Below are 9,807 nucleotides of genomic sequence, written 5' to 3'. Positions count from 1 at the left end.
ACAAGCTTTGTAGGCCATCAGCCAACTGCCTTGTGAGGCTTAGGACACTCCATAGAAAATCTAATGTCCCCAGAAGCAGAAACAGAAGAGAGAAAATGTACTTGGCAGCAGCTTGTCCACAGGGTTCTGACCTAAAGGTGTTCTCTCATGGAAGTGAATAATAATAAATGCTGTTTGTGTGAACACCTCCACTGTGCCAAGCATTAGCTCAGGTGACTGTAAGAATTCAAAATTTATTCACAGATAGCATGAAAAGCCACAATCCATTTACCATTTAGCTTATTTGACTGAGAGAAAACTGAGGCACAGGAAGGCACACTGAACCAGAGTCACACAAACACATAAGGCAGATCAGGGTCACATGAGGTCTGTCTGCAGCCACAGGTCCATCCTCTCCTCTACCAGAAATGAGGGCTTATTGGGTTCCAAGGCCCCCATAGTCATTTATTGGCTCCAACCCTCTCATCTTAGGCATCCAAAGCTCAGAGGAGTGAGAGCAAATGGTCAGTGGATTAGTCTGTACTCCAGAACTAAATCACCGGCCTCAACTGTCAGACTCAGTGCAAAAAATGTCCTGGCCTCACCCTCAGATCTTAAGCCCTATCACTGAATCTGAAATCCTGTGTTTCCCAAAGTGTCCATGTCACTGGCATGACAAGATAAAGGAAAGGAGCTTGTATTCTTTCCCCACTCACACCCTGCACCAGCTCAAGTCCAGTGAGAGACACACACTCAGGTGCTCTCACATAACCAATGAAGGAATTGAAAGAAGAAATGAATGATCCATAACCTCTTTAGAGACTCGATCTCAGATGTAGAATCCTAGGAGGTTCTAGCTACACCTGTCCCTTCTCCTTCAGAGGCTGACGCCCATGTTTCATCCCCCCACTACCTCTTGCCCCTAAAGACACCCCACCTCATGTAACTCTGAAGCTCTTTGGGCACGGGAGAGTTTTCAGGGCTCCCTGGTCCTGGACTGTGGAAATGGGGACACCTAGTCCCTGGGGTCTCTGAAGTCACTGTAGCCCCCACTGTTCACTGCCATGCTGTCTCTGCCTCTCTCTGCTTCTCTGTGTCCCTCATCTTGCCCCACTTCATTCTAACTGGCAAGCCCTGTCCTGCACAGCCTCTTCCTTCACCCCTAGGCCTTCCCCAGACACTCCCTCTAACTAGGCTGATGGTTCTATTCCCTTCCTGCTAACACTGTGGAATGGTCCACCTCCCAGGAAATGGGAAAGGCACAGAAATCACCTGGAGTTGCCACTCCTGCCAGGCTTCATCTCAAGCCAGAGTCCCCAGGTCACTAAGAGAATAAGCTTCCACTGTATCCCTACCCAGGGCTCTTTCCCTTTGTGAGGCTGTTCTGTGGACAAGGCCATGGGACATGGATAGACAGCTCCTCCACCCACTCTTATAATTCCCAGACAAGTTCTTCTGGCCTCCTGCAAAAACAAAACCAACTAATCCAGATGGTGATTTGCAGTAAATGAAGATTTTAATGACTCCAAGTCTGCCAACAGGAGGACAGAGGTTTATTATTACTGAAATCAGCCTCCTTAGTAGATCAGGGGTTAAAGATTGTCAAGGCTAGTTTCAGGGGCACAGGACTAAAAAATGGGTACTGCTGATTGTTTGGGAATGGAATCATGGGGGCAGAGGAAAATGATCTGTTTGTGCTTGAATCTGACTCTAGGTGGGGACCACGTGACTGGCTAAGCCATTAGTCATGGGTATGGATGAGATCAGCGTGTTGCCAGAATGCAAAGAATGAGAAACATCTCAAAAGATGAATCTCAGGTTCTACAATAGTGATGTTATCTAGAGCAGCAATTAGTTACAAATTTTGTAAACTCTAGCCAAATGACATTTGAGCAGTAAGGGATTATAGAAACTGTGCCTACATTTTAGCAGAATTCAGTTCCCTCCTATAATCTTACTGCATGGCCTTTCACCAGTTTTACAAAGGCAATCCCTGGGCAAAGTAAGGGTATTAGTTTTATGGAGGAACTATCATCATTCTTGCTTCAAAGTTAAACCATAAACTACATTCCTCCCATGGTTAGCCTGGCCAGTCAAGGAATGAGTGAGGACAGCCAGCCTGAGACTAGATGCCAGATGGAGTCAGCCATGCCAGTTTGCTGTCACTGTTGTAATCTTTGCACTGACTCACCAGGGTGTCATAGGCTGGACAGGCCTGCTGTTTCTGAAGCCCATGGGCTGATTTCACCCATTTCATTCATGACTGCATCCTCAACCTACTATGGAGCTCACATTCTCCAGTCACTTCCTAGAGACTTCTGGTTTCTTGTCAGGCATATAACAAGCTTCAAATTTGTCACTCACTTCTAAGAGTAAGTAAAAGCCTAAACAAACTCAAAAGTCAAAAACTCATTAAAATCCCTCAGAGGTGGCCAGTCACAGTGGCTCATGCCTGTAATCTCAGCACTTTGGGAGGCCGAGACGGGTGGATCACGACGTCAGGAGATCGCGACCATCCTGGCTAACATGGTGAAACCCCGTCTCTACTAAAAATACAAAAAAATTAGCCTGGCATGGTTCCGGCCACCTGTAGTCCCAGCTCCTCGGGAGGTTGAGGTAGGAGAATGGCGTGAACCCAGGAGGCGGAGCTTGCAGTGAGCTGAGTTCCGGCCACTGCACTCCAGCCTGGGCAACAGAGCGAGACTCCATCTCAGAAATAAAATAAAGAAAAGTTCTGTTAGAGAAATGAAGAATGCTTTTGATGCTTACTGGTAGAATGCACACAGCTGAGGAAAGAATCCCTAGCTTGAGGATGTTTCAATAGAAACTTCCAAAACTGAAACAGGAAAGTTCAAAAAGAGTGATGAAAAAAAAGTAGAACAACATATTCAATTTCATATTTAACATTTTGTTTTGACAATTGCAATTTTTAAATGTTGTAGTTGTGGGACAACTACCAAGGCTGTAACACACACATAATAGGAATACTGGTGGCTTTGGGGACCTGCTGGAGGTGGCCAGGTGGGTGCTATCTGGTGGTTTTACTGCCTGTGCAACATATGATTGTTTCCTCATGATGATGCCATTTTCATAAGTTGGGGTTCTTTGTGTGGGGGACACATGAGCCATTGGCATCTCACTTAGACTCTTCCTAATTCACAGAAACTGAAACTCGAGTTATATTTCCTGAGGTTGAGAGAAATGAAGAAAGCATTTCACATACCTGTTTTGCACTCTTCCCCACTTTTCCTAACTCTACAAAGAAATTAGAAACAGGGAGCTCTTTCTATATTTACTAACATAACACACATCACTTCTATTAATTCAGCATCATTCCTCCCTTTATGTAATTGACACAGTGACCAGTTCTGTCCTTTTGAAGGGATTCTCTCTACTAAAGGACTTGCTAATTTCAAATCATCTTTGGCATCTTTCTTTGAGCATAATGTGATCCTGCTGGAATTCACGGCACATCTAAACTTTAATTGGGTATCAAGACAAATAGTGCTACCAGAAATTGATCTTAGATGCTTTGACCATCAGTAAAACTTTCCACTTACGACAACATTTTAATGTTTCCTCCAAATCTTTTTTGTTTTGTTACTAGAGTGAAAACATGAGTTCTAAACTCCTGACAACATTTTATGAAAAATTACAGTATTACAAATTGAGCATCCCAAATCCAGAAATCCAAAATCTGAAATGCTCCAAAATCCAACACTTCTGACCACTGATGTGATGTTAAAAAGAAGTGCTCACTGGAACATTTTGGATTTTAAATTTTTCAGATGTGGGATGCTAAACCAGTATATCTGCAAATGTTCCAAAATAAAAAAAAAAAAGTTAGACATCCAAAACACTTGATTTTAAGCTTTCTGCATATGGAACACTTTATCTGTATGAACAATAGGCATGAAGCTGTGCTGGAGATCTCTCGAACCTCCTCATCCTGCATAACTGAAACCGCACACCCACGGAACAATGCCCTATTCCCCCAACCCCAGCTCCTGGAAACTACTATTCTACTCTCTGATTCATTCTGGAATCCACTGAGATGAGGTACATAGAGTAGTCAAACTCACAGAATCAGAGAGTAGAATGTCTAATGACAGAAAGTATCTGCAAGACTTCTTCCCAAACATTGGTCTAATAGCCACCAAACCCATATGGTCCATGAGGGCCAGATTTCCATCATCACATCAAGTTCACCCTTTCCACCAATCAGTTCTGCACTTGCAAACATCCACATGTATTTCTAGAAAGATACACATGGTAATCACCTGCTCTCTACAGGGGGAAGGGGACATTATGGACACAGGACAGGGAATGTGGTCTTGGTCCAAAGCTATCAGCTCTTGCCCATCACCTTCACTTTTTGTAGGTCATCCCTTGGACTCTGCTCTATCTTTAGAGGTCACTGGCTCAAGTCAGTCACTATGAGACAGCTGGGAAAACTGCCCCAACTTGTGGCTTCACTGCCTGTTGACTGAACTGACCTCCAGGCTTGACTCTAGTCTCCCCTGTGTTATTTCTGCTGAAGTACGCAATCACAGGCCAGGCTTCCCAGTACCCAAGGGGTTTAAGGATAATGGGAAGTTCCGTCATCCATCTCTAGGATGTCCTTGGAAAGGGAAGCTGCAGAGAAAACATACTTTGGGGGACAAAGTAAGACTGAAATTAAGAAGGTTCCATCACTGCATGCTCCAAATGCCAGGCAGGTATTTGGAGAGGGAGGAACTCAGAGAGGCACCAGGGGCTGTGACTGCTGGTTCCATGTGTTTCCATGACCCAATGCTGCTGCTCAATGCACACTTGAGAAAATCTGTGCTTCTCACACATAAAGCAGGTAGCCTCACAATCTCTGAGCCCTCAGATTGCTATGCATCTGTCTTTTAACACACACATACCTGCCATGGGCTTTTAAGGACTGGGGTGGGCTGAGAGGTGGGAAAGGCCATCCCTGATTGAAAAATGTCTTTGGAGGAATCAAAGGTGCCACACAGGGCAATCTTCTCTCTGTTATCTGCACAGTGGAGACTCCCAAGCCCTACATCTCCAGCAGCAACTTAAACCCCAGGGAAGCCGTGGAGACTGTGATCTTATCCTGTGATCCTGACACTCCAGACGCAAGCTACTGGTGGTGGATAAATGGTCAGAGCCTCCGTAACAGTCACACGTTGCAGCTGTCCAAAAACAACAGGATCCTCATTCTATTTATTGTCACAAAGGATACTGTAGGACCCTATGAATGTGAAATGAAGAACCCAGTGAGTTCCAGCCGCAGTGACCCAGTCACCCTGAATCTCCTCCGTGAGTATCTTCTGTTCCTCTGTGAGGCAGGCTGCCATCCCAAATACACATGGCCAGAGGCCAGGCCTCCCAGTCCCTCTCAGGTCCAAATACAGAGACCTTTACCCCTGGACATCAAAGTTGGCCATGACTACTAAGAGTAGGCTTATGCTTGATCAACAGTGGGAGAGAAAAGGCTGCTCCTGTCATGGGAAACTCAGGGTCCACAGCTTATGATGGGAGAAACAGGTCAGTGTCTCAGGCTCCAGACCAGTGAACACAGCAAGGATTTGGCTGGGACTTCAATATTGTGACTTAGCTCACAGGGTCACTGTGGCCCTTCCACAGACCAGGATTTTCCCTTCTCTCTGACAACATCACCTGTGACTTTATTCTCTTTGCTCCAGATGGCCTGGATGCCCCCACCATTTCTTCTTCATACACCTATTACCATACAGGGGAAGTCCCCAAGCTCTCCTGCCTCACAGACTCTCACCCACTGGCAGAGCATTCTTGGCTGATTGATGGGAAATTCCAGAAATCAGCACAAGTGTTCTTCATCCCTCAAATCACTAAAACATATAGAGGGTGCTATGTCTGTTTCATGCATAACTTAGCCACTGGTGAAACAAATCTCATAATCAAAAGGATCATAGTCACTGGTAGGTGGATCCCTGCAGCATTGGCAATATGTTTTCCAGTGAAGCCTATCTGACTATCAGGGAAGAGCCACGTGCCCTCTGCAAAGGGAGAGGGAAATCAAAATCCCAGGACAGAGAATATGTTTCTGCTCCAAAACCACCAGCTTTTCCTGTACCCTTCACTCATTCTAGATCATTCTTTAGACCATACGCTAACAATGAACAATGTGAATGGAAATTCAGAAAAGAATTTCCATTCACATTAACATCAAAGGAATAAAATATTTTGGAATAAGTTTAACCAAAAAAGTCAAAGTGTTATACCCTGAAAACTACAAAATATTACTGAAAGAAATTAAAGACAATCTCAATACATGGAAAGACATTTCATTCTCACAGATTGGAAGAATCAATATTGTTAGTAAGACAATACTACCCAAAGTGAGCTCCAGATTCAACACAACCCCCACCAGAATCCCAGTAACAATTTTTGCAGAATTACAAAAATCTCTCCTAAATCTGACCTGACAGGCTCTTATTAATGATGGCCACAAGAGAGACACTGAGAAAAAGATGCAACCATGAAAAGGTGGAAACTTTTGATGACATAGAAAATAGCAATCAGATTCTCTCACATCCCAAAGCCTTCAAAAATATACGAGTGCAGCATGGCCAGTATGGAATTACCCAAAAACTAATCACCAAGCTAGAAACGTGGTGAGAGAACCAAATAAAGGGCAAGAATTTATTTGGCTTATCACCTCCCACTTTGGTGTACTAATCTGATGCTGAAAAGAAATGTTCACTGGAGTATTTCAGATTTTGAATCCTTCAGATTTGGGATGCTAAACCAGTAACTATACAACAAATATTTCAGAATCAAGAAATCTCAGAAATCCAAAACACTTTTTGTCCTAAGTCTTATGCATAAGAAATACTCAATTTGTGAGAATTGTAGGCATCAAGCTGTACAGCAGATCTCTACAACCCCCCCGTTTTGCATAACTCAAATTGCACACCCATGAACAACTTCTGAATCTCCCCAATCCCAGCTTCTGGCAACCAGCATTCTCTTCTCAGATTCACTCTGGAATCCACTTACATGAGGTCCCTAGAGTAGTCAAACCCATGGAATTGGAGAGTAGAGGGTTCAATGAAAGAAAATATTTGCAAAAGTTCTCCCCAAATTTGTCTCATATCCATCAAACACACATGATCCATGAGTACCAGATATCCAGTAGTTCATTCCCACCCTTTCCACTAGTCAGTTCTGCATTTGCAAATGTCCACATGTGTTTCTGGAAAGATCCACATAGTCCTCACCCGTCCTCTGCAGAAGGAGAGGAAACTTAAAGAACCCAAAACAGGGAACATAGTTCTGCTCCAGAGCCACCAGCTCTTGCCTGTCCCGTTCACTATTTCTAGATCACTCCTTGCACTCTGCTCTATCTTTGGAGGTCACTGGCTCAAGTGAGTCATCATGAAACACCTGCAGAAAACTGCCCCACCTTGTACCTCCACTGCCTGACGACTGAACTGACCTCCAGGCTTGACTCTGGTCTCCCCTGTCTTATTTCTGCTGAAACATCCAGTCCCAGGCCAGGCTGCTCAGTATCTTCAGAGTTTCAGGACAATAGGAAGTCCCATTATTACTCATCTCTATAATATCCTTGGAAATGGAAACTGCAGAGAAATCACATCTGGGGGGCAAAGTAGGATGGAGTTTGGAAGGGGCACAGCAGTTGCACATTCCAGGTAAGGAACCCAAGATGAGCCAGCCAGTCAGTTCATTAGAGAGGGACTGGGAGGGGTACCCGGGTCTGTGACTTCCACTGATGTGTCTGTCCATGACCCAACACTGCTGATCAATTCACACTTGAGAAAGTCTGTGCTTCCCTAAGACAGAGCAGGTGGCCTCACAGTCTTTGAGCCCTTAGATCATCATGCATCTATCTTATCACACACGAACCAGCTGTTGACTTTCAAGGACTCAGAGGGCTGAGAGGTGGGAGATGCCAACTCTGATTGAAGGATGCCTGTAGAGGAATCAAAGGTGCTACACTGGACAATCTTCTCTCTGTTATCCACACAGCAGAGCTGCCCAAGCCCTACATCACCAGCAACAACATCAACCCCATGGAGAATAAGAATGTTGTAGCCTTAACTTGTTAATCTAAGACTCAGGGCTACACCTACATGTGGTGGGTAAATGGTCAGAGCCTCCCAGTTAGTCCCAGGCTAAAGCAACCCGGTATAAACAGGATCCTCATTCTAGCCAATGTCACAAGAAATGACACAGGAACCTATAAATGTGAAATATGGGACTGAGTTGGCAGCATCTGCAGTGACCCAGTCACCCTGGATGTCCTCTGTATCTTTGTTTCCTCTGTGGGCCAGGCTACCAGCTTAAATCCAAATGAACAGAGACCAGACATCTCAGTCTGTCTCAGGTCCACTTACAGACAATTTTATTCCTGGACACCTGAGCGGGACATGACTCCCTGTACTGGGAAAACCTGGGTAGGCACAGCCTTAACCAAGAATATAAGGGAAGGGGATGCTCTTGTCATGGGAGACTTGGGGTCCACAACCTGTGATGGGAGAAACAGGTGAATACCTCAGGCCTTGGCTCAGTGAACACAGAAGGGGTTTGGCTGAGACTTGAGGGTGTGTCTTGGCTCAGGGGGACACTGTGTCAATTTAAGAGATCAGAAGCATCCCCTTCCCTTGGACGACATCACCGTGGCTTTATTCCCTTTACTCCAGATGGTCCAGACCTCCCCAGCATTTTCCCTTCATTGACCGACTACCGTTCAGGACAAAACCTCTACTTATCCTGCTTCGCGGACTCGAATCCACCGGCAGAGTATACTTGGATGATAAATGGGAAGTTTCTGCAATCAGGACCAAGGCTCTATATTCCCCAAATTACTACAAACCATAGCGGGCTCTACCGTTGCTCTGTTCGAAACTCAGCCACTGGCAGCGAACGTTCCACATTCAAGACGATCAGAGTCTCAGGTAAGTGGATCCCTGCATCATTGGCAATAGGGTTTTAGGTGGAGTCTATCTGGCTTTCAGAGAGGAGTCAGGAAAACATTTTAATTCCCAGTCTGTGTCCAATGGGCAGAAGCAAATCCTAAATTCTCCTTTTGAACCCTCCCAATTTGTCTCTACAGACTCTCTTCTCCTTGTTTTCCTGTTTTCTCATGGCTGACTTTGTGTCCAGTCTGAGAAGGGTAGGGAGGGGGCTTTTTCAGCCCTGAGCCCTATGTGGTGGAAGAGGCTTCACAGAGGGACAAGAAAGAGAGTCCTCAAGGTCACGTTGCTTCTCGCTGTCACCAACACATACCTTTCTGCCACGTCTTTGTTTCCTTTTACCTATTCCATGAGCTAAAAGGAACATCTGAGGCTTTGAAACAAGCTCACATTTTTCCCCCAAATGAGAGGAGGAAGTCCCTTGGATGAGAGAGGAGCAGCTCAGACTGCTGCCTGCTCTGATCCAGACTTCTCCAGTGACTGGCCCTGCCTGACTCCACCTGGGGTGGGATCAGCATGTGTGAAGAAAGAGCCCTGGTGGCCTGTCCTGAATTTGGCTAAATTGAGCTGCCAGTTGAAGTGAAGCCAAGGCTGCAGGGAAACAAGAAGAGAGGGAGCCTCGGGGCAGACCCTTGAGCTGTGTCCTGGCTCTGAAGTCACAGGCTGTATGAGGCTGTGGGCACAGCACGTGGGACACAGCACAGAGGACAGTGAGTAATGCACACTTGGAGAAATAGGGAGATTCACCTCTAGGGGTCTGCATGGCAGGAAAGGGGCAATGCCAAAAAGTGTGTATTTATACAGTGTAAGCCTACCAGGACACTTTATATATATCTATTATAAGACTTATCATTAACTA

At 45.3% G+C, this 9,807-nt stretch overlaps 1 long non-coding RNA gene and 1 pseudogene across 2 annotated transcripts in view; both read left to right on the top strand.

Moving 5' to 3' along the window:
- The window catches only part of LOC105507870, a 614-nt gene extending 418 nt beyond the window's left edge, over nucleotides 1–196 (top strand). The window contains exon 2 of the long non-coding RNA XR_001001170.1: nucleotides 38–196. This is a non-coding gene — a long non-coding RNA (uncharacterized LOC105507870). The remainder of the gene's footprint in view (nucleotides 1–37) is intronic.
- LOC105507883 overlaps nucleotides 1–9,531 on the top strand; it is a 10,665-nt pseudogene extending 1,134 nt beyond the window's left edge. Inside the window, exons 2-5 of the transcript XR_001001172.1 lie at nucleotides 5,011–5,289; nucleotides 8,002–8,280; nucleotides 8,676–8,930; nucleotides 9,416–9,531. The product of XR_001001172.1 is annotated as a pregnancy-specific beta-1-glycoprotein 3-like (transcript). The remainder of the gene's footprint in view (nucleotides 1–5,010; nucleotides 5,290–8,001; nucleotides 8,281–8,675; nucleotides 8,931–9,415) is intronic.
- Nucleotides 9,532–9,807: the final 276 nt, after the last annotated feature.

Source organism: Colobus angolensis, unplaced genomic scaffold, assembly GCF_000951035.1.
Source record: "Colobus angolensis palliatus isolate OR3802 unplaced genomic scaffold, Cang.pa_1.0 Scaffold154, whole genome shotgun sequence".
NCBI lineage: Eukaryota > Metazoa > Chordata > Mammalia > Primates > Cercopithecidae > Colobus > Colobus angolensis.
This window is presented reverse-complemented; position numbering and strand designations above follow the sequence as displayed.